The sequence below is a fragment of the Schistocerca serialis genome, chromosome 6 (genome assembly GCF_023864345.2).
Source record: "Schistocerca serialis cubense isolate TAMUIC-IGC-003099 chromosome 6, iqSchSeri2.2, whole genome shotgun sequence".
NCBI lineage: Eukaryota > Metazoa > Arthropoda > Insecta > Orthoptera > Acrididae > Schistocerca > Schistocerca serialis.
The window spans coordinates 338,204,801-338,230,591 of NC_064643.1; the positions used below are offsets into that span (position 1 = coordinate 338,204,801).

General features: G+C 45.0%; 1 protein-coding gene and 1 non-coding gene across 3 annotated transcripts in view; one reads left to right on the forward strand and one right to left on the reverse strand.

Moving 5' to 3' along the window:
- The window catches only part of LOC126484310 (uncharacterized oxidoreductase YjmC-like), a 245,325-nt gene that overhangs the window by 131,487 nt on the left and 88,047 nt on the right, over positions 1-25,791 (forward strand). The gene's annotated exons all lie outside the window — the stretch shown is intronic.
- On the reverse strand, positions 14,026-14,098 carry Trnaa-cgc (transfer RNA alanine (anticodon CGC)). The gene has a single exon. It is a non-coding gene; the product is annotated as a tRNA-Ala (tRNA).

Below are 25,791 nucleotides of genomic sequence, written 5' to 3' on the forward strand. Positions count from 1 at the left end.
GGGTGATCGAAATATCACTTGTAATTTCTTAGACTTTCCCGGCGATTTGATGACATCTCGTGGAAATCGGGTTTTCTGCCGGATATCAGCGTCTTCCAAATACGATATTTCGACGTCATTACTTGACGTCTTCATCAGGTGTTCCCTGAGAAGCTTCCGACGTATGATAGGTGATCCAAAGATCACTTATTTGTTGCTGCGGAAGCTGTTCTATTACAGTCTTTGTAAATACGGCACCGTCAGGCGAGGTGATTTCGTCGTCAACAAAGTGATTTCTTAATAATTTTAGCACGTGCGGTACGTCGTAAAAAACTATATTTTCGTCGTACTGTACAAAGGGTTCAAAAAATACGTCTTAGTTGTGAGTACACCAAGTTGTTTCCAAACTTCTGAATTTTTCGCTCCCGTATCGCATATAACCGCTACAAGACGAATTCGAACTCCTTCAACTTCTGTAATGATTGTCTGCAATAAACAACTTGTCACGCCTCATGAAAGTCGTAATATATTGATGGCTTCCTCTTTGAAAATAAACTTCTTATCATGACCACTTGGATCTTCTTTTGTGGTCCATGTATGACATCGTTAGCCGGCCGAAGTGGCCGTGCGGTTAAAGGCGCTGCAGTCTGGAACCGCAAGACCGCTACGGTCGCAGGTTCGAATCCTGCCTCGGGCATGGATGTTTGTGATGTCCTTAGGTTAGTTAGGTTTAACTAGTTCTAAGTTCTAGGGGACTAATGACCTCAGCAGTTGAGTCCCATAGTGCTCACACGATTATCAATGTTCATTTCATCAAAGCTTAGGACAGCCATGGCCTCAAATAGAGTAAACATTGCTGACCTAGCATAATTAAATCTAGCACTTACTTTAATATGCCTGGTTGACACTTAAACTGTTTGATCCATTTTTCGAGTTTTGGAGTTGACAGGGCTAAGGAAAGTTCTTACTTATTAAGTAAGCATATGCTTTAGAAGACAAATCTTTCAATGTAAGGGCATTTGAAGAGTCCTCCGAACTCCAGTTCACACTTGTTTTTTCTTCATCAGACACCGAAAATGTCCCATATTCTTACTAGCAGGAACAACTGTTTTGAGAGGTATACCCTGTTTCTTAGCTTATTTCATAGTTGCAGTATCTTGCTCCAGTAAAGAGTTTCTGATGTTTACAACAGCCAATTCTTTCTTGGAATCCTTAATTTCTTGGTCTTTGCTAATAGTAAGAGGATGAGAAGGAGTTTCTGTGTTAACTGAACTGCCCAGTTTTGTTTCCGTGGGTGACTTCCAATATTTTGAGAGTCCTCTTCCGCGCTTCTCTGATGTTGCTATGACGTTCTCTTTCTGTTACATCATGTACTGTGTGGACAGAACCTGCAGCACCTGGTTTATTTCCATGACAGTTATTTGCTTGGATGGAACTGCATCTGACTCAAGCAACTTTCTTGTAGGTAAACCCAACAAGTCATTTAGCACGACTATAAACGTTGGAATTCGAAAAACCGATGGTAAAAAAGCGCCCTTGGTTCTACGCCCAGAGATACTACACTTATCAACAGCACAATACGACGTGTTTTTCCACTTCGAAAATGTTGGTGAAGAAGTCAAAAGCTCCAAAAGCTATCACCTCGTACCGTAATACGGCACGGGTTACGAACTACACCCAAGAAAGAAGGGACACAGCACTACCAACAACAGCGAGAATCCCGTGAACACGGCGCGTAGCTGCCCATCGACGCCACGCCTCGCCAGGCCAGGCGAACACGAACCCGAAATACACTCCGTTGAATTACCACACGATGTACTCTACTCCACGCGCGAACAACGATCGGACCCATGGAAAAGATTCGGAGTCACTCCCAATTGTTGGTTTAATACGACTGCTTATATCGTCGGCTTATTTTGTTTTCTGTTCTGCCTTGTATTAACATTAGTAAATAATTCTTAGCCGTTAGGGACATATTAGAACACCGGCCGCTGTGGCCGTGCGGTTCTAGGCGCTTCAGTCTGGAACCGCGTGCCGCTACGGTCGCAGGTTCGAATCCTGCCTCGGGCATGGATGTGTGTGATGTCCTTAGGTTAGTTAGGTTTAAGTAGTTCTCAGTTCTAGGGGACTGATGACCATAGATGTTAAGTCCCATAGTGCTCAGAGCCATTTGAACCATATTAGAACAGTGAAGCAGTTGAAATTTGCTGCAGCCATTTGCTTTTATAGGTTGTTTTTTTTCCATGATTACATTTAAAGATGCGTGGGAATCCATCTTCAGATGTTTACATTTATTTACGTGTCGTGAATAGTATTGTTTCCTTAGTAATGGCGTTGCAAAATTTACGACAGAAGTTTGTAAGACAACTATCGTAAAAGTAAAAATGCAATGTAAGCTTAGGCTTCTGTAGCCGTTGCCACCGTCAGTCAATTCTTCTGGGCTGTTGGCAGCACTGTCAACACATGAAATTGTCCAACGTTTCGGCCACTATTGCCTTCCTCAGGGCTGTGCTGAGCTGACTGCTGAATGAGAGACTTTGGATCTTATATGGTAGCGGAGGAAGCTGTTTGCGTAATTCGATAGGGTTCTTGAGGATAGGAGGCGGGGTTTTAGGCGTGACGTAGCCACAGCTACCACCAAGTGTGGGTTGCGGCGTGCCTGCGCCCTGTGTACGTATGACCATCGCGGTCTCCCGCGCGATTGTGTGAGTTGATTGGCGAGTAAACAGGTATGCTACTGGCAATTAAAATTGCTACACAAAGAAGAAATGCAGATGATAAACGGATATTCATTGGACAAATATATTATACTAGAACTGACATGTGAATCCATTTTCACGCAATTTGGGTGCATAGATCCTGAGAAATCAGTACCCAGAACAAACACCGCTGGCCGTAATAACGGCCTAGATACGCCTGGGCATTGAGTCAAACAGAGCTTGAATGGCTTGTACAGGTAAAGCTGCCCACGCAGCTTCAACACGATACCACAGTTCATCAAGAATAGTGACTGGCGTATTGTGAAGAGCCAGTTGCTCGGCCACCATTGACCAGACGTTTTCAGTTGGTGAGAGATCTGGAGAATGTGCTGGCCAGGGAAGCAGTCTAACATTTTCTGTATCCAGAAAGGCCCGCATAGGACCTGCAACATGCGGTCGTACATTATCCTGCTGAAATGTAGGGTTTCGCAGGAATCGAATGAAGGGTAGAGTCAGGGGTCGTAACACATCTGAAATGTAACGTCCACTGTTCAAAGTGCCGTCAATGCGAACAAGAACTGGCCGAGACGTGTAACCAATGGCACCCCATACAATCACGCCGGGTGACGAATACACGCTTCCAATGTGCCTTCACCGCGATGTCGCCAAACACGGATGCGACCATCATGATGCTGTAGACAGAACCTGGATTCATCCGAAAAAATGACGTTTTGCCATTTGTGCACCCAGGTTCGTCGTTGAGTACACCATCGCAGGCGCTGCTGCCTGTGATGCAGCGTCAAGGGTATCCGCAGCCATGGTCTCCGAGCTGATAGTCCATGCTGCTGCAAACGTTGTCGAACTGTTGTGTAGATGGTTGTTATCTTGCAAACGTCCCCATCTGTTGATTCAGAAATCGAGACGTGGTTGCACGATCCGGTAAAGCCATGCGGATAAGATGCCTGTCTGATACGAGGCCATTGGGATCCAGCACGGTGTTCCATATTACCCTCCTGAACCCACGGATTCAGTCATTGGATCTCGGCCAACGCGAGCAGCAATGTCGCGATACGATAAACCGCGATCGCGATAGGTTACAATCCGATCTTTATCAAAGTCGGATACGTGATGGTACGCATTTCTTCTCCTTACACGAGGCATCAAAGAAAAGTTTCGCCGGTCAACTGCTGTTTGTGTATGAGAAATCGCTTGGAAACTTTCCTCGTGTCAGCACGTTGTAGGTGTCGCCACCGGTGCCAACCTTGTGTGAATGCTCTGGAAAGCTAATCATTTGCGTATCATAGCATCTTCTTCCTGTCAGTTAAATTTCACGTCTGTAGCACGTCATCTTCGTGGTGTAGCAATTGTAATGGCCAGTAGTGTATAAACATCCTGAAGATTAGGTGAACATACAATGAATGTGCTCTCAAAAATGAGTGTTTTGAGGCATAATGTTTTGGCGTGGCGTGTCGGAAGTGCCATTCATGTCGGTGCGTTATGTGATGAACATTAACGGCACGGACGCTATAGTTTTGGCTTGATGCACTAGGAGCGCTGCTGGCGAGTCACGTGACTAGGCAGCCCACAAACTTAAGTATGTATGTGTATCACGCCCGGGAGTCACCATAGGTTGGCCATGCCTGCGCTGCTCTATGAAATGGATGCGTAATTTTGTTTTGGCTCCTGCAGCCACATAGTGTGCGGAAACAGTGATACCAGATATGCAGCTGAAAGCAGACAAAATATTAATTACCTAACTTTCCTAATTAGAGGAGAAAATTAATTTTGCTTGTCCCTCGTGCAGAGGCCTAGACACAATCTTTTTCCACTCGTTCCGTACATGAATGAAATTGGGCGGAAAGTCTCTTAAGGTTTGTAAGAAGTACTTTCCATTGCACCGTGTAGTAGCTTATGGAATATGTACGTAGATGCAGTTTCCATTCTGAACTTTTGCGTCAACTGGTATTACCACTTTGTAATTTATTCCAGATTTGTGAAAGCCAAAGTAGTAGTTTTTGTGATCTTCGGTCCAAGGACTGACTTGATTTAGCGCTCGACGCTAGCTTATCCTGTGCAAGCCTCTTTATCTTCGCTTAACTGCTGCATCCAAACCTGCTTCCTGTAGTTAACTATTGCTCTCCCTCTATAATTTTAACCGCCTCCCCCCATTTCATTAAAAAACTGAATAGTTCTTGATGCCTCAGGACGTGTCCTATCAATTTCTTGCAGTCAACCTTAAATTTCTTTCCTACCCAGTTTGATACCTGTTCATTACTTACCTTTTAGTCAAACTGGTCCAGTCATTTCTTTTCTCCACAATTCGATTCCATACCTGCCCATTAGTTATCTGATCCACCCATCTAATTCTCAGTATTCTCCTGTACCACATTATTTCAAATCATGATACAGATTTAACAGGCGAAAGGAGAAAATATAAAATAGGCAAAACGAAATACAGACGTCTAAACAAATGAGAATGCCAAAGTGCAAATCGGTAAAGCAGGAATGGCTAGAGGGGAAATGCAAAACTGTAGAAGCATACATAGATGCAGCTTATAGGAAAATTACAGAAACGTTTGAAAAAAAAGTGAATCAGTTATACTAATAACAAAAGGGGTATACGTACTTGTAACACTCCGTGAAGACAAGACCTCACAGTTAAAAATAGACGGTTACATTATGGACGACGCCTTTCTCGTAACTGCCCAATTTAAGGTTATTAAGCATGTCTGTACGTCTCCCACGTGTGTTGTGAAGCTGTGTGACAGACAGTAACGTACTTTAAATAGGATTCAGTATTTATAGATTTAAAATATCTTTTCTTTGCAAAACTGCAACCGGCCGGTGTGGCCGAGCGGTTCTAGGCGCTTCAGTCTGGAATCGCGCGACCGCTACGGTCGCAGGTTCGAATCCTGCCTCGGGCATGGATGTGTGTGATGTTGGATAGGTTTACGTAGTTCTAAGTTCTAGGGGACTGATGACCTCAGACGTTAAGTCTCATAGTGCTCACAGCCATTTGAACCATTTGCAAAATTACATTGTAATGAAATCAGAATTTTGTAGTGATAGCAGATAAAAAATCAGCTGTATAGTAAAACTGAGTTCAATTAACACGTTCACACCGGCGCTGATAACTGTGTTTCTCGCTGTAGGACACTGCTTTTCCTGTTCCTCTCCGTAGGACGGTGACAGTATTCAAACGGCCTAGGCTACTGTTTCAATATACAGATCATTTATTTTGAAAGTGGTACAATTCCATTCTTTTAAAACAACGAGAGGTCACATAAAGTAATTTTAAACTAAAATAATAACTAATTATGTAATGTCTCATTCGTTCATAGGCTCTCTCACTGAAGGATCATACAACATTGTATTCACAGCTGTTCGTTGCAGCTGGCTGATATGTGATACGTCACATTGCGCCTGGGCGATAAGTAATGCATCATACGTTAGTGTATTGCTGGTAGTGTGATTGGTAAAGTCGAACGAGGGCCACTAGTAGAACACGCCGGCGTAAACAAACACTCATGTTCAGAAAAAAAAAAAACAGAACGCTTTGAACAACTAGAGATAGGACGTTCATATTCACAGGACATATGCATTAGTATGTTCTGCTGAAATGATTAACATTTGAACCATGTCGGCCCTCGGGTTCAAGGTCAACATCGATATCGCGGAGCAACACCACCTACCTATAAAATGTGCCTGCGGCTTTCGTTGTGGCTATAAATCTAAGGTAATAGATCAGTGAGACTTGAGGAGACGTGCAGGATGGCTCGCAGGCGTAAGCGCGAACCGTATCGTCAAATCGCTGAGTTCGAAAGAGGGCACATGATTGGAATGAAAGAAAGTGATGCATCCATCCGGGAAATTGCTGTTCGCGTAGGACGAAATGTTTCGGCTGTGAAACGGGCGTCTACCAGCCAGACCACCCCCTCCCCGCCACCGCCAGAAGGTCGATGTTGTTGTTGTTGTTGTGGTCTTCAGACCAGAGACTGGTTTGATGCAGCTCTCCATGCTACTCCATCCTGTGCAACCTTCTTCATCTCCAAGCGTGTACTGCAGCTTACATCCCTCGAATCTGCTTAGGGTATTCATCTCTTGGTCTCCCTGTACGATTCTTACCCTCCACGCTGCCCTCTAATACTAAATTGGTGATCCTTTGATGCCTCAGAACGTGCCCTACCCTTCTTCTAGTCAAGTTGTGCTACAAATTCCTTTTCTATTCAATACTGTTCAGCACCTCCTCATTAGTTACGTGATCTACCCATCTAGTCTTCAGCATTATTCTATAGCACATTTCGAAAGCTTCTATTCTCTTCTTGTCTAAACTGTTTATCGCCCATGTTCACTTCCATACATGGCTACACTCCATACAAATGCTTTCAGAAACAGACTTCCTAACACTTAAATCTATACTCGACGTTAACAAATTCCTTTTCGTCAGAAACGCTTTCCTTGCCATTGCCAGTCTACATTTTATATCCTTTTCGACCATCATTAGTTATTTTGCTCCCCAAATAGCGAAATTCATCTACTACTTTAAGTGTCTCATTTCCTAACGTAATTTCATCAGCATCATCTGATTTAATGCGACTACATTCCATTATCCTCGTTTTGCTTTTGTTGATGTTCATCTTATATCCTCCTTTCAAGACACTGCCCATTCCGTTCAACTGTTCTTCCAGACGTCTACAAATGGTAGAACCGTCGGTTTGCCTTTCTTTAATCTATCTTCTAAGATAAGTCGTAGGGCCAGTATTGCCCCACTTGTTCCAACATTTCTACGAAATCCAAACTCGTCTTCACCAAGGTCGGCTTCTACCAGTTTTTTCCGACTGTAAAGAATTCGGGTTAGTAGTTTGCAGCTGTGACTTATTAAACTGATAGTTCGGTAATTTTCACACCTGTTAACACCTGCTTTCTTTGGGATTGGAATTATTATATTCTTCTTGAAATCTGACGTTATTACGCCTCTCTCATACGTCTTGCTCACCAGATGGTAGAGTTTTGTCAGGGCTGGCTCTCCCACGCAGTGACTCGTCACGAAGTATCATATCTCCCATTTCATCTTAATCTACATCCTCTTCCATTTGCAAAATATTGTCCTCAAGTACATCGCCCTTGTGTAAACCCTCTATATACTCCTTCCACCTTTCTGATTTCTCTTCTTTGTTTAGAACTGGTTTTCCGTCGGAGCTCTTGATACTCATATAAGTGGTTCTCTTAAATGTGATTTGAGACTTTCTCGGCGTATTCCATTCGTGAAATCTTCTCGGGTGATCAGCCGAGTAAAGGCGTCGTCTTCTCGCAACGTTTCGAAGGGTTTCGTACCCATCATCTTCAAGCGAAGTGAAGATGATGGGTACGAAACCCTTCGAAACGTTGCGAGAAGACGACGCCTTTACTCGGCTGATCACCCGAGAAGATTTCACAAGTGGTTCTCTTTTCTCCAAAGGTCTCTTTAATTTTCCTGTAAGCAGTATCTATCTTATCCCTAGTGATATATGCCTCTACATCCTTACATTTGTCCTCTAGCCATCCCTGCTTAGCCATTTTGCACTTCTTGTCGATCTCATTTTTGAGACGTTTGTGTTACTTTTTGCCTGCTTCATTTACAGCATTTTAATATTTTCTCCTCTCATCGATTAAATTCAATATCTCTTTCTTATCCACGGATTTCTACTAGTCCTCATCTTTTTACCTGCTTTTCTGCTGCCTTCACCGTTTCCTGTCTCAAAGCTAACCATTCTTCTTCTGCTGTATGTCTTTCCCCCTTTCTTGTCAATCGTTCCCAATTGCTCTCTCTGAAACTCTACAATCTCCGGTTCTTCCAGTCTATCTCCTTTAATTCCTAACTTTTTGCAGTTTCTTCATTTTTAGTCTGAAGTTCATAGCCATTAAATTATGGTCAGAGTCCACATCTACCCCTGGAAATGTATCATAATTTAAAACCTGGTTCATAAATCTCTGTTTTACCGTTATATAATGTGTCTGAAACCTTCCAGTGTCTCCTGGCCTCTTCCACGTATACAACCTTCTCTCATGATTCTTGAACCAAGTGTTAGCTATGATTAAGTTATGCTCTGTGCAAAATTCTACCAGATGGCTTCTTCTTTCATTCCTTACCCCCATTCCATATTCACCTACTACGTTTCCTTCTCTCCATTTTACTACTATCAAATTCCAGTACCCCACGACTATTAAATTTTCGCCTCCCTTCGCTATCTGAATGATTTCATTTATCTCTTCATACATTTCTTCACTCTCTTCGTCATCTGCGGAGCTGGTTGGCATATAAACTTGTACTACCGTGGTAGGCGTGGGCTTCTGTCTATTTTGCCTACAATAATGCGCTCACTATGCTGTTCGTAGTAGCTTACCGACGCTCCTATTTTTTAATTCATTATTAAACCTACTCCTGCATTACCCCTATTTGATTTTGTATCTATAACCCTGTATTCACCTGACCAAAAGTCTTGTTCCTCCTGCCACCGAATTTCAGTATTTCCCACTACATCTAACTTAACCTATCCATTTCCCTTTTTAAATTTTCTAACCTTCCTACCCGATTAAGGGATCTGACATTCCACGCTCCGATCCGTAGAACGTCAGTTTTCTTTCTCCTGATAACGACGTCCGCCCAGTAGAACCCGCCCGGATATCGGAATGGGGAACTATTTTATCTCCAAATATTTTACCCGATAGGACGCCATCATCATTTAATCATACATTAAAGATGCATGCTGTCGGGAAAAATTACGGCCGTAGTTTCCCCTTGCTTTCAGCCGTTCGTAGTACGAGCACAGCAAGGCCATTTTGGTTAATGTTACAAGGCCAGATCAGTCAATCATCCAGACTGTTGCCCCTGCAACCACTGAAAAGGCTGCTGCCCCTCTTCAGGAACCACAGGTTTGTCTGGCCTCTCAACAGATACCCCTCCGTTGTGGTTGCACCTACGGTACGGCTAACTGTATCGCTGAGGCACGCAAGCCTCTCCACCAACGGCAAGGTCCATGGTTCATGGCGGTGGAGGAGGTCGATACGTCATCTGGATGCCATTGCAGGACAGATCTGCGTCCTGCTCGGCTCTTGCGCAACAGTGGCACACTATCAGGGGTGACAGACAGTCCGTTGCCGTTTATTACGGCATGGTTTACGTGTGCGTCGTCCAGTTCTCCACCGACCTTTGACGGATGTGCAGAAACGTTCTAGACGGCAATTGTATATGGAACGACGTCGCTGGGGACAGGAATGCCATCAGGTAGAGTTTTCGGATGAATTCAGGCCCTCATTGTTTGAAAATGATGACAGTAGTTTTGTTCGCCGCACCCTGATGGAGTGGCATCGTAGTGACTGCTTTCGCGCGAGTCATACAGCGCTAACTCGAGGCCTTATGGTTGGGGTGCTGTTGGATACGACCAAAAATAACAGTTGGTGCGTGTCCATGACACTGTGACCAGCATGACCTACGTGAATGAGATCCTGCGACACACAGCCACACCCTTTCTGCACAACATCCCAGACGCCGTTTTTCAGCCAAGACAATGCACGACCACATCTTTCTGCACGAACACATACGAAATGCATTCAAGTTCTAAGGCCTCCGATTTTTTTTCTAATTAACTACTCACCCGAAATCGATGAAACTGGCGTTACTTCTCGACGTAATCGCCCTGCAGACGTACACATTTTTCACAACGCTGACGCCATGATTCCATGGCAGCGGCGAAGGCTTCTTCAGCAGTCTGTTTTGACCACTGGAAAATCGGTGAGGCAGTAGCAGCACGGCTGGTGAATGTGCGGTCACGGAGAGTGTCTTTCATTGTTGGAAAAAGCCAAAAGTCACTAGGAGCCAGGTCAGGTGAGTAGGGAGCATGAGGAATCACTTCAAAGTTGTTATCACGAAGAAACTGTTACGTAACGTTAGCTCGATGTGCGGGTTCGTTGTCTTGGTGAAACAGCACACGCACAGCCCTTCCTGGACGTTTTTGTTGCAGTGCAGGAAGGAATTTGTTCTTCAAAACATTTTCGTAGGATGCACCTGTTACCGTAGTGCCCTTTGGAACGCAATGGGTAAGGATTACGCCCTCTCTGTCCCAGAACATGGACACCATCATTTTTTCAGCACTGGCAGTTACCTGAAATTTTTCTGGTGGCGGTGAATCTGTGTGCTTCCATTGAGCTGACTGGCGCTTTGTTTTTGGATTGAAAAATGACATCCACGTCCCATCCATTGTCACAACCGACGAAAAGAAAGTCCCATTCATGCTGTCATTGCGCGTCAACATTGCTTGGCAACATGCCACACGGGCAGCCATGTGGTCGTCCGTCAGCATTCGTGGAACCCACCTGGATGACACTTTTCGCATTTTCAGGTCGTCATGCAGAATTGTGTGCACAGAACCCACAGAAATGCCAACTCTGGAGGCGATCTGTTCAACAGTCATTCGGCGATCCCCCAAAACAATTCTCTCCACTTTCTCGATCATGTCGTCAGACCGGCTTGTGCGAGCCCGAGGTTGTTTCGGTTTGTTGTCACACGATGTTCTGCCTTCATTAAACTGTCGCACCCCCGAGCGCTCTTTTGACACATCCATAACTCCATCACCACATGTCTCCTTCAACTGTCGATGAATTTCAATTGGTTTCACACCACGCAAATTCAGAAAACGAATGATTGCACGCTGTTCAAGTAAGGAAAACGTCGCCATTTTAAGTATTTAAAACAGTTCTCATTCTCACCGCTGGCGGTAAAATTCCATCTGCCGTACGGTGCTGCCTCATTTTAAAACAATGAGCATGTTTCTATCTCTTTCCAGTCTGGAGAAAAAAAATCGGAGGCCTTAGAACTTGAATGCACCTCGTACTTCTTGGTGTCAGACAGGATGTCAGCCTTTTGCCCTAGCGTGCCATGTCACCAATCGCAAATGTATGCGACACATTGAAACGACATGTGCAGCGCAATGACCCAATGCCAACCACTACGGATGAACTTTGGAGCCAGGTGAATGTAGCATGGATGGTTATACTACAGGACGCCATTCGCGCCTTATACACATTCATGCCATCACGTATGGAACAAGTTATCAGGGCCCATGGCGTACCCTGTTCCCTCTAGGCAGCAGAACACATGCTGAACCGAGGTGATTGAAATCGTGATCATTTCTCCAGAACATACTGATGTGCATGTCCTGTGAATATGAACGTCCTTTGCTAGTCGTTCAAGGTGTTCTGTTCTTTCTGAATACGAGTGTATTAAATTTAGAATGGATTTTCACTCTGCAGTGGAGTATACTGATATGAGCCTTTCTAACAGATAAAAACTATGTAAACATCCCCAAGGCTGCGGCTAAACCGTGTCTCCGCAATATCCTTTCTTACAAGAGTGCTGGTCCCGTCAGTTTCGCAGGAGAACTCTTGCGAAGTTTGGAACGCAGGAGATGAGGTACTGGCGAAAATAAACGTGTGAAAGCAGGCTCTGGGTCGTGCTTTGGTCGCTCAACTAGTAGAGCACTTCACCGCGAAAGGCAAAGGTCCCGAGTTCGAGTTTCCGTGCAACACGCAGTTTTAATCTTCCAGGAAGTTTCATATCAGCACACACCCCGCTGCAGAAGAAAATTGATTCTGGAAGCATCCCCACGCTGGTGACAGTGCAGTGTACAGATAAGGTTTCTATGACTCATTTATACCTTGACTGCCGGCCTTGGTGGCCATGCGGTTCTAGGCGCTCAGTCCGGAACCGCGCGTCTGCTACGGTCGCAGGTTCGAATTCTGCCTCGGGCATGGATGTGTGTGATGTCCTTAGGTTAGTTAGGTTTAAGTACTTCTAAGTTCTAGAGGACTGATGACCACAGATGTTAAGTCCCATAGTGCTCAGAGCCATTTGAATCATATACCTTGACTCGTTCCACATCCCTGAAGGTTCTCCTCCTTTATGGACCACAATGAATCTATTTTTGCGCTTATAGAATACTTTTGCTACTCATTCTAGAGTACTGATTGAGTACCTTAAACATGAACTGAGAGAGATACTGCTCGTGGCAAGGCAGTTGTTTCTCCCTCGCACAGTTTGCAAGTGAAACACGCACACACACAAAAAGACAGAGCAGTACAAAGTATCCTCTGCCATGCACAGTGCAGTGGCTTGCGGGGTGTGGATATAGCTGTAGAAATTCCCTTCGGCTATCCATATTACAGTTTTCCGTAATTGCTCTCAATTGCCTAAGGCAAATGTCGGTATGGTTGCTTTGGAAATAACATGAACCATTTGTTCCCCTCTCCCTGTTACATTTGTTCCATCCTATCTCTTATCTACTCATTCTGACCTCGACGTCCACAGGACGTATATCGCTTGAATGTGAGCTTAGGATAGTCTGGCGTGTGTGTGTGTCGTTTGTCTCCTCGTATCGCCCGCAGCACCAAAAAATTTTGGTATCATAATTCGGGATCCATAAACTTTAAAAACTGCTTGCATATCAGACACAGCTCTGTTGCAGGTGCAGCAGGATGAACGAATGAAATGGCGCGGTAACTGGAAACTCAATCCAGAGTTGAAGAACATTACTCAGTACAGTTATTGTGGGCAAAATGTTGAAGTTTCGCACAGGTTCATCGTGAAATTCTGGAGGTATTTGGACCAGATGCGATGTCGCGTCCAACAGTAGTGGAATGGTGCCAACAATTTGACCAAACCGCACAGGTGTGGGTGATGCCGATCTGGAAGGAAGACCATTGACATCGACCATAACTAACAATAAGACTTCCCGGCTATCGAGGAACCGGTTCTCAGATTTTACAATGTTGAGGACGTCTCCAAAACGGTTCTCGAATGGCTCCGTGACCAAGGAGCGGATTTCTATCGTCGAGAAATTGGAGAAGACTGATAGAACTTCCTATCGTTCTAACAGGGACTTGGTGACTATATTGAAAATTAGTGCCATGTATCTATGCCACTCTGAAGTGTTGTGAAACATACAGAAAAATTTACTTGGCCTTCCATAATAATGTGGAACTTCCTTTTTGGAAACACCCCGTATTATAAACGAAAAACGCATCTCCTTATATTTATTTGTTGTGGATATGTTTTAGGGGTGACCTCCTTTAGCCACCAAACCCTAAATGAGAATATACAGCACATAGTAGCTGATCACAATTGTATGTTATGGCAGCTGGTGATGGTGGTGGTTAGTGTTTAACGTCCCGTCGACACGGAGGTCATTAGAGACGGAGCGCAAGCTCGGGTTAGGGAAGGATTGGGAAGGAAATCGGCCGTGCCCTTTCAAAGGAACCATCCCGGCATTTGCCTGAAAGGATTTAGGGAAATCACGGAAAACCTAAATCAGGATGGCCGGAGACGGGATTGAACCGTCGTCCTCCCGAATGCGAGTCCAGTGCGCTAACCACTGCGCCACCTCGCTCGGTATGGCAACTGGTATAAATGTGTTATGTAAAAGATATCGACGTAATCTTCTGGTTGCAAAGTAGCTTCCATAAGGCAGATATTAAGTAAAAAGTAGGTATAGCCCTATCACATAACAGTCCATGGGATGTAACAAGTGGTTTCCGTGGGTGTTGTAATGTTGGTCTTCCCGCTATTACATGAAAATCATACTTGGAGTTTGGTATCATAATAATGCACTTTTCTAGAATTTGTCTCTTCTGTTTCAGTATGTATTTGCGTTGATAGGAAGCAGCCGACACAAACTGAAAGTTCAATCCCTTAGGTTTAAGTAGACGTTTTATTCAACTTTTAAGTTGTCCTTGATTCGGGCGCGTCGTATTCTTAGGGCTTGATCAGAGGTCCTGAGTCAAGTGAAAACGCATCTTCACGCTATTACAGCTCAAGATTACGTTATTCATGTTTTAGCTCTAAAGAGTGTTTCTCCACATGCATCCTTTTTCAAATGGTTCAAATGGCTCTGAGCACTATGGGACTTAACATCTGTGGTCATCAGTCCCCTAGAACTTAGAACTACGTAAACCTAACTAACCTAAGAACATCACACACACATCAATGCCCGAGGCAGTATTCTAACCTGCGACCGTAACAGTCGCGCGGTTCCTGACTGAAGCGCCTAGAAACGCTCGATCACCGCGGCCGGCGCTGTGCTCTAGAAGTATGTTCTCAAAACTTTCTTCCTCGAATTAAGACCTATTTTTGACGCTAGTAGACCTATCTTGGTCAGGAATGCTCTTTTTGCCAATTGTTGTGTTCTTTTTATGTCCTCCTTGCTCCGTCCATCATGGATAAGTTTTCTGCCTATGTAGCAGAATTCCTTAACTTTATCCGCTTCTTGATCACCAATTCTGATATTTAATTTCTCGCTCTTCTGAGTTCTGCTACTGCTCAGTGCTTTCGTCTTTCTTCGATTTACTCTCAAACCATATTCTGTTCTCATTACATTATTCACTCCATTCAGCGGTCCTGTAATTCTTCTTCACTTTCACTTAGGATAGGAATGTAATCAGCGAATTTTACCATTGATATCCTTTCATCTTGAATTTTAATCTCCGCCTTGAACTTTTCTTTTATTTCCATCATTGCTTCTTCGACGTTTGCACTGAACAAATGTAATGTATTGCGAATACATAGAAAGAAGGATCCTTTATTGTATGATTATATGATAGCGGAACAAACACTGGTAGCAGTTACTTCTGTAAAATATCTGGGACTATGCGTGCGGAACGATTTGAAGTGGAATGATCATATAAAATTAATTGTTGGTAAGGCGGGTACCAGGTTGAGATTCATTGGGAGAGTCCTTAGAAAATGTAGTCCATCAACAAAGGAGGTGGCATACAAAACACTCGTTCGACCTATACTTGAGTATTACTCATCAGTGTGGGATCCGTACCAGATCGGGTTGACGGAGGAGATAGAGAAGATCCAAAGAAGAGCGGCGCGTTTCGTCACAGGATTATTTGGTAACCGTGATAGCGTTACGGAGATGTTTAACAAACTCAAGTGGCAGACTCTGCAAGAGAGGCGCTCTGCATCGCGGTGTAGATTGCTCGCCAGGTTTCGAGAGGGTGCGTTTCTGGATGAGGTATCGAATATATTGCTTCCCCCTACTTATACCTCCCGAGGAGATCACGAATGTAAAATTAGAGAGATTAGAGCGCGCACGGAGGCTTTCAGACAGTCGTTCTTCCCGTGAACCATACGCGACTGGAACAGGAAAGGGAGGTAATGACAGTGGCACGTAAAGTGCCCTCCGCCACACACCGTTGGGTGGCTTGCGGAGTATAAATGTAGATGTAGATGAAGAACATCAGTGGCGAATGGCTACATTTCTGTGAACTTCGTTCTTGGTTTTGCATTCTTATTGCTCCCTCTTATTTTTTGTATGTAGTATATATTGGCTCTGAACACTATGGGACTCAACTGCTGAGGTCATTAGTCCCCTAGAACTCAGAACTAGTTAAACCTGACTAACCTAAGGTCTTCACAAACATCCATTCCCGAGACAGGATTCGAACCTGCGACCGTAGCGGTCTTGCGGTTCCAGACTGCAGCGCCTTTAACCGCACGGCCACTTCGGCCGGCTATAGTATATATTATCCGTCTTTCTAGACAGCTTACATCTGTATTTCTCAGTATTTCGAACAACTTGCACCATTTGACGTTGTCAAATGCTTTGAACAGGTTGACAAATTCCATGAACATGTTTTGATTTTTCTTCAGTCTTGCTTCCATTATCAACGGTAACTTCAGAATTGCCTCTTTCTTGCCTTCACTTTTCCTAAAGGCAAACTGATCGTCATATGACATACCCTCAATTTTCTTTTCCATTCTTCTGATTATTAGTCTTCTCTGAAACTTGGATGCGTGAGCTGTTAAGCTGATAGTGTGATAATCCTCGCACTTCAGAATTGTGTGGGAAGTCAGATGCTTTATCGCCAGTCCCAATACATTCCACACACCAACGTGAATAATAGTTTTGTTGCTAGTTCCCCGAATTATATTAGAAATTCTACCGAAGCTCGCCTGTATTCAGATTCTAATACTGGATCATCTACCTCTCCTCTTTCGACCTGTTAAGTCTTCTATCACTTCATTAGGCAAGTCTTCCCCCTCATAGGGGCCTTCAGTGCACTCTTTCCAGCTACCCGCTCTCTCCTCTGCATTTAACAGTGGAATTCCCATTGCGGTCTTAATATTACTGCCCTTACTTTTAATTTCATCAAAGGCTGTTTTGATTTTTCTATATGCTCAGTCCTTCCGAAAATCATTTCTTTTTCGATTTCTTCACTATTTCATGTAGCCATTTCGCTTTATTTTCCCCGAACTTTCTGTTTACTTTATTCCTAATTGACTTATGTTTCTGTATTCCTAAATTTCCCTGAATATTTTTGTACTGCCTTCTTTCGTCAATCAACGGAAATTTTTTTCTGTTACATATGGTTTCTTCGCAGTTACCTTCCTTGAAACTACGTTTTTCTCTCTAACTTCTGTGATTGCCCTTTTTAAAGACGTCCATTCATCTTCGACTGAAATGCCTACTGAACAATTCATGATCGCAGTATCCATAGCCTCAGAGAACTTCAAGCGTATCTCTTCGTTCCTTTGTAACTTCCATATCCCACTTCACTGCGCACTGATTCTTCCTGACCTGTCTCTCTTAAACTTGAGTCTACTCTTCACCATTATCAAATAGCGACCTGAGTCTTTATGTGCCCCTGGTTACGCTTTAAAGTCCAGTATCTGATGAATCTCTACCTGACTGTGTTGTAATCTAACTGAAATCTTCCTGTATCTCCCGGCCTTTTCGAAGTATATCTCCTCCTTATGCGATTCTTGAACAGGGCATTCGCTATTACCATCAGAAATTTATTGCGGAACTCAATTAGTTTTTCTCCTGGCATTCCTACTACCAAGCCCATATTCTTCCGTAACCATTTCTTCTACTCCTTCCCCTACACGCGCTTTTCAATCTCCCACGACTACTAGTTTTTCATCTTCCCTTACGTACTGAATTACCCGTTCAATATTCTCATATACTTTCTCCCTCTCTTCATCTTCTGCTTGCGACGTCGGCATGTACACCTGAACTGCTGTGGTCAGTGTTGGCTTGTTGTCAATTCTGATGAAAACTATTCAGTCACTGAACCGTTCACAGTAACTCATTCTTTACCCTATACTCGTCTGACCTGAAATCGTTGTCTTCTTCCCGTTTCACTTCACTGACCCTCACTATAACTAGGAGAGGCACATCGGTGTTACTCTTGGCATCATGGTATGGGGATCCATCGTGTATAACTTCAGGTCGTGGCTGGTAGTGATTGACTGAACTCCGATAGCAAAACGGTACATCCCGGACATCCTGCGTCTTCTTGTGTAGCCTCCCATGCGACAGTATGTGGTGCCAGTTTCCAGCAGGACAATGCTCGCCCATATATGGCGCATGCGTCTACCAACTGTCTGCATGTTGATAAGGTACGACTGTGACCAACATGATGGCTATATCTGTACCTAACAGAACACGTGTGGGATCAATTAGGGTGTCAACTCTGTCCCACAGCCAGTATCCCTCATATCAAGAACCAGTGACAGCAGTTATAGGCCACTTTGCCTTGTGAGAGGATGTAACGGCTTTATGACATCTTCCCAACTGAATAAGTTCATATCAGCGCACACTCCGCTGCAGAGTGAAAATCTCATTCTGGAAACATCCCCCAGGCTGTGACTAAGCCATGTCTCCGCGATATCCTTTCTTTCAGGAGTGCTAGTTCTGCAAGGTTCGCAGGAGAGCTTCTGTAAAGTTTGGAAGGTAGGAGACGAGATACTGGCAGAAGTAAAGCTGTGGGTACCGGCCTTGAGTCGTGCTTCGGTAGCTCAGTGGTAGAGCACTTGCCCGCGAACAGGCAAAGGTTCCGAGTTCGAGTCTCGGTCGGGCACACGGTTTTAATCTGCCAGGAAGTTTCATATCAGCGCACACTCCGCTGCAGAGTGAAAATCTTATTCTGGAAACATCCCCCAGGCTGTGGCTAAGCCATGTCTCCGCAATATCCTTTCTTTCAGGAGTGCTGGTTCTGCAAGGTTCGCAGGAGAGCTTCTGTAAAGTTTGGAAGGTAAGAGACGAGATACTGGCAGAAGTAAAGCTGTGCGTACCGGCCGTGAGTCGTGCTTCGGTAGCTCAGTGGTAAAGCACTTGCCCGCGAACGGGCAAAGGTCCCGAGTTCGAGTCTCGGTCGGGCACACAGTTTTAATATGCCAGGAAGTTTCAAGTTCATGGATTCTTGACAGAAGGGGTGCAGCGTCATACTAATAAGTAGGCTCTTATTGCGAAGTTCTTTGTGAATTTGCCGCGGAAATAACGTCACATGTCCTCTCAAACCATGAAGTTTTATTTCGGTTTCTCTTCCCCTTATGGGCGCTTCACGTTTTCTGTCAGCAATCGTATTTGGATTACGGTCAACAAGTGTGATCGAGCGAGGTGGCGCAGTGGTTAGCACACTGGACTCGCATTCGGAAGGGCGGCGCTTCAAATCCGTGCCCGGCTATCCTGATTTTGGTTTTCCCTGATTTCTCTAAAGCAACGGCCTTGCCGCAGTGGATACACTGGTTCGCGTCGGATCACTGTCGGGCGTGGCCGGCACTTGGATGGGTGACCATCCGGGACGCCATGCGCTGTTGCCATTTTTCGGGGTGCACTCTGCCTCGTGATGCCAATTGAGGAGCTGCTCGACTGAATAGTAGCGGCTCCAGTCTTAGAAAACCACCATAACGACCGGGAGAGTGGTATGCTGACTCCTATCCGCCTCCTCAGTGAGGATGACACGGCGGTCGGATGGTCCCAATGGGCCACTTGTGGTCTGAAGACGGAGTGCTGATTTCCCTAAATCTCTTCAGGCAAATGCCAGGATGGTTCCTTTGAAAGGACACGGCCTACTTCCTTCCCTGTGGGACCGACGATCTCGCTGTTTGGTACCCTCCTCCCATATCAGCCAACCAACCAACAAGTCTAACGGTTGGGCCGGAACGCAGTAAAAATAAAACAGAAGTGAAATTATAAATTGACAGGGAAGAATATCGTTAGATAACGTTCACCTTTATTGTTCATGACCAATTTTTAATAGTACTTTTGTTTAATTTTGTTGTTTACAAGACGAAACACTACATTTGCATGACTGGATATCGATGTTGACTGTAACCAAAATCCGTCCATTTGACCTATTGTGCTATACGGGGGAATCCAAAATAAAAGTATATTTTATAGTAACTGATGATGGCCAGTGCAGTTGTGTGCGGTCAGTCAGAAAAAAAAAAACAGGTAGCTGTTCTATGTGGCTGCTGGAAAAATTCACCGAAAGTGTCACAGAATGTCCGTGATAACGACTGTGTGTGGAGCGGTTACGCCCGTAATGGCTATTTTATTTTTTAGTTGTCTGCAGGTCGTGATCTAGTGGCTAGCGTAGTAGCCTCTAGACCGCGGGGTTCCGGGTTCGATTCCCTACCGTGTTGAAGATTTTCTTCGCTCGGAGTTGGGTATTTGTCTTGTCCTGATTATTCTGTCTCATCATCATCAGATAGATGCGCAAGCCGCCGAAGTGGCGTCAAGTAAAAAATGATAACAAAAATTGCACTATGCGCCCTAAACCCATATAGGGTCTTCTGGCTAATAATGCAATATAATCATTTCAGTTCCTGTTCCTCGTCCGGTCGATGCTTCCGGTGAGGAACTTGAAAACAGTATGCTGCTCCCTTAACTCCTATCGTGAAAGGCAAGCAAGCAGAGATAAGATAAGGTTAATTACAGTATAGAGCGGATGTCACAAACAGCTCTGTTTCCCATGTTCCGTAAATGAATGGGATAGGAAAGCAAAGCTACTGCGCAGAAACAGCACGCGCCTCCAAACACTTGTCTGTGATTCGCTGACAGTGTGGCTCGCAAATAACCGGTCGACTGTGACAGCACCACTCTCGCGGTCAGCTTAAGATACGTTTCTAGGTCGATCTTTCTGATTCGTTTTTCTTGAAGGCACTCGTTATCATGAACTGTGTATCTGATTATTCCGTGGATGGGTTGTAAGTTTGGTAAAAACATTGTAAATAACAAATAAATAAAAAACAACTCAGTAAGTTACTAAATTTAAAGCTTATTGCGTCTTTTCTTAATCATCATGTGGCAGTTCCGGTGTTCAGTTCAGGATCGGTACTACTGAAGTCTTTTGCGTCTTAGTTATGTTCTTTTCTGAAGAACAGTGCAATGCAACAAATGAAGCTAGAGAGTTGTCTAGTATCATTTTAAGACTGTTGCACTGTGTTTTAATTTAAAATAAAACTCAACGTTACTGTGAGATTAAATTTATCTTGCAAATATAAAATTATTTTTTTTTAATCTCGAAACACTCCTTTTCCTTTTCCTTGAAAAAATATGTTTTTTGTTACATGTTTCCGTTTGTCTGCGATATAATTTCAATATGTAGAAGGAATGGGTTCAAAGGGAACTCTGTTGTGGGTTGGCAGGAGAGCCAACACCGGGTTACAAGAGGAAGCCGAAAGGCACGCGTTTTAGCTCAAGCTGGCTGGCGTGAGGTCTGGAGCAGGACTGAGAAATTAGACTTCAGAAAAAACGGACGTAGCTGGTCGAATACTTAACTTTAATCCATAAATGGTGAAAGTCGGTCTTGACGGCACATTATTACAGTATCAATAGTAACTGGTACTGGCGCCTTGCTAGGTCGTAGCAAATGACGTAGCTGAAGGCTATGCTAACTATCGTCTCGGCAAATGAGAGCGTATTTTGTCAGTGAACCATCGCTAGCAAAGTCTGTTGTACAACTGGGGCGAGTGCTAGGAAGTCTCTCTAGACCTGCCGTGTGGCGGCGCTCGGTCTGCAATTACTCATAGTGGCGACACGCGGGTCCGACGTATACTAACGGACCGCCGCCGATTTAAAGGCTACCACCTAGCAAGTGTGGTGTCTGGCGGTGACACCACAAAATCAATTTTTAGATATAGCATCGCACCACACCAGTTTATCTTAGCAGTTCATACAGCGAGGATTGATCAACAATTAGAATTCTCGCAGCAGCGGTTATTCCAATGTTCAGTGATTTGCATGTATCACACAATGTGTACTCTTAAACTCTCAAGTGTGAGTTAATTCAGTAAGGTAGCTATCAGTAATCCCCCGATTTCGTGAAGAAACGATCTGCTATGTACAAAACAGCTTCAGATGTTTGATTACTTTACATACGAGTTAATGTGTTAAATATTTGACGTTAAGCAAGTAAGCGAGATAAAGTTCAGAGAAGGTTAGAAATTATCGTTAAAATTTGTTGGAAGTTATGAAAAATTGGATGAGTATACTCTTGATAATTTGCGCTCCATGTGAAGTACAAACTAGTTTTCCACGCTTCTCACTGCTAATGGTGTTATATTATGTGTCGCGAAATACACTCCTGGAAATGGAAAAAAGAACACATTGACACCGGTGTGTCAGACCCACCATACTTGCTCCGGACACTGCGAGAGGGCTGTACAAGCAATGATCACACGCACGGCACAGCGGACACACCAGGAACCGCGGTGTTGGCCGTCGAATGGCGCTAGCTGCGCAGCATTTGTGCACCGCCGCCGTCAGTGTCAGCCAGTTTGCCGTGGCATACGGAGCTCCATCGCAGTCTTTAACACTGGTAGCATGCCGCGACAGCGTGGACGTGAACCGTATGTGCAGTTGACGGACTTTGAGCGAGGGCGTATAGTGGGCATGCGGGAGGCCGGGTGGACGTACCGCCGAATTGCTCAACACGTGGGGCGTGAGGTCTCCACAGTACATCGATGTTGTCGCCAGTGGTCGGCGGAAGGTGCACGTACCCGTCGACCTGGGACCGGACCGCAGCGACGCACGGATGCACGCCAAGACCGTAGGATCCTACGCAGTGCCGTATAGGACCGCACCGCCACTTCCCAGCAAATTAGGGACACTGTTGCTCCTGGGGTATCGGCGAGGACCATTCGCAACCGTCTCCATGAAGCCGGGCTACGGTCCCGCATACCGTTAGGCCGTCTTCCGCTCACGCCCCAACATCGTGCAGCCCGCCTCCAGTGGTGTCGCGACAGGCGTAAATGGAGGGACGAATGGAGACGTGTCGTCTTCAGCGATGAGAGTCGCTTCTGCCTTGGTGCCAATGATGGTCGTATGCGTGTTTGGCGCCGTGCAGGTGAGCGCCACAATCAGGACTGCATATGACCGAGGCACACAGGGCCAACACCCGGCATCATGGTGTGGGGAGCGATCTCCTACACTGGCCGTACACCACTGGTGATCGTCGAGGGGACACTGAATAGTGCACGGTACATCCAAACCGTCATCGAACCCATCGTTCTACCATTCCTAGACCGGCAAGGGAACTTGCTGTTCCAACAGGACAATGCACGTCCGCATGTATCCCGTGCCACCCAACGTGCTCTAGAAGGTGTAAGTCAACTACTCTGGCCAGCAAGATCTCCGGATCTGTCCCCCATTGAGCATGTTTGGGACTGGATGAAGCGTCGTCTCACGCGGTCTTCACGTCCAGCACGAACGCTGGTCCAACTGAGGCGCCAGGTGGAAATGGCATGGCAAGCCGTTCCACAGGACTACATCCAGCATCTCTACGATCGTCTCCATGGGAGAATAGCAGCCTGCATTGCTGCGAAAGGTGGATATACACTGTACTAGTGCCGACATTGTGCATGCTCTGTTGCCTGTGTCTATGTGCCTGTGGTTCTGTCAGTGTGATCATGTGATGTATCTGGCTCCAGGAATGTGTCAATAAAGTTTCCCCTTCCTGGGACAATGAATTCACGGTGTTCTTATTTCAATTTCCAGGAGTGTAACATAATTTTTCCGGCACATTCCGTGATATATGTGGATACCGTTTGCAAGCTGTGTCGCAAAAAGAGCCGGTAGTAAAGAAGTAATAAATTGAAACATCGTGTCTGATGCTACGGGGACCTAGAAACGACGGAGAGGCTTCGTCCCGCCGTAGCCGTCAGTGGTTCACAGCCCCACACCGAACCCAGGGTTATTGTGCGGTTCGGCCCACAGTGCGATAATATGTTCTATAGGCACGGAAAACAAACATCCAGAGGCTGAATTTGTTCAGTGGTTCTAGGTGGTATGAACTACAATATCACACTTTTCAGGAGGGACAGTTTGCTCTAAAAGAATCAAGAAAAACCAATTTATTCCGCTATTGGCGAAAAGCAGTGCTCATACCATAGTTGATTATGATGATGTTTGGTTTGTGGGGCGCTCAACTGCGCAGTCATCAGCGCCCGTACAAAGTCCCAATTTTTACATAAAAAATGGTTCAAATGGCTCTGAGCACTATGGGACTCAACTGCTGAGGTCATTAGTCCCCTAGAACTTAGAACTAGTTAAACCTAACTAACCTAAGGACATCACAAACATCCATGCCCGAGGCAGGATTCGAACCTGCGACCGTAGCGGTCTTGCGGTTCCAGACTGCAGCGCCTTTAACCGCACGGCCACTTCGGCCGGCCTCCCAATTTTTACAATTTCCTACCTAGCTACTCTCACGAAAGATGGAGATGAAATGATGCGGACAACACAAACAACCAGTCCCCATCCCAAATGGCTCTGAGCACTATCGGACTCAACTGCTGAGGTCATTAGTCCCCTAGAACTTAGAACTAGTTAAACCTAACTAACCTAAGGACATCACAAACACCCATGCCCGAGGCAGGATTCGAACCTGCGACCGTAGCGGTCTTGCGGTTCCAGACTGCCGCGCCTTTAACCGCACGGCCACTTCGACCGGCAGTCCCCATCTCATAGTTGCAGATCCCTTACGCCCATTTTCCCGATTTTGCTTTCTGTGATGTAAATATTCCCTCTGCCCTTGCAAGACCACGCGTACGAGAAAGAATCGTAGGAGACAGAGCACCTCCAACTTCTCGCGGTATAGTAAATAACTTTCCAGCTAATTTACCATCCAGATTAACAGTCGGCGTAATTGTACACGAATGAATTAAGGCACTAATGTTAGTCAATCTTGATACAACTCTCTTGGTACCTCTAATTTTCCTTACATAAACACTTCCCCTTCAAATCTCGATCGGTCGGAGTTGAAAACAAATTCCTTACTGAACGACTGGATAAGTTTGTTCGCTGTGGCCGAGCGGTTCTAGGCGCTTCAGTCCGGAACCGCGCTGTTGCTATGGTCGCATGTTCGAATCCTGGCTCGGTCATGGGCGTGTATGATGTCCTTAGGTTAGTTGGGTTTAAGTAGTTCTAAATCTAGGGGAATGATGACCTCCGATGTTAGTCCCATAGTGCTTAGAGCCATTTGAACCATTTGATAAGTTTGTTTATCTCATCTAAGAATTTTCGGGCCGATTCCGCAGTTTGCTGTGCATCGTCAAGTTAACGCTTTGTTTAAAATTTCGTTATCTTGCGTCTTCCAATTCTGTAGCACTATTAGAAATTACATAACCAACCACTGTTTCCCTTGAAATCGCTGAAATCTATGTAGCACCAAGTTTGATGTGCATAACATTGTAGGTTACTATCACGCACATCCTGTAAATTGTATCGAGTATCCTTGAAACGCGTAAACACCAGTTTTTGTAACAGGTAGTTTTTCTTATACACCAGGCGGTTATATTGCTGCGCACTTATTCGAAACCTGTTCATAACTGTTTTTTGCTATGCTGCGGATGATCTTTCTTGTAAGTAATTATGTTTAGCACCCGCTCCTTCGACAACGATTGCCCCTTACTACATTTCACTGGGGACGGAATTTGTGGCTCCCTGTCCGATAAGGATGTTGAATTAAACGGCTCGGTGCTTGTTTCAATATCACATTCACTTATTAAGCACGTATCGTCATCATTGTACTCCTCATGTACATTGTCCACGTAGTCGAGCGTATATGACACCACACATTTCACTGACTCATCTTGCAGAAACGGTAATATTCCATCTGCCACATCTTTCTCACTCTACCAAATTCTTTGGGTTACTTTCCTGTAGCCGCGCGGAGTGGCCGCGCGGTCTCAGGCGCCATGTCACTGATTGCGCTGCCCCGCTCGCCGGAGGTTCGAGTTCTCCCTCGGGCACAGACGTCTGTGTAGCGTAAGTTAGTTTAAGTACTG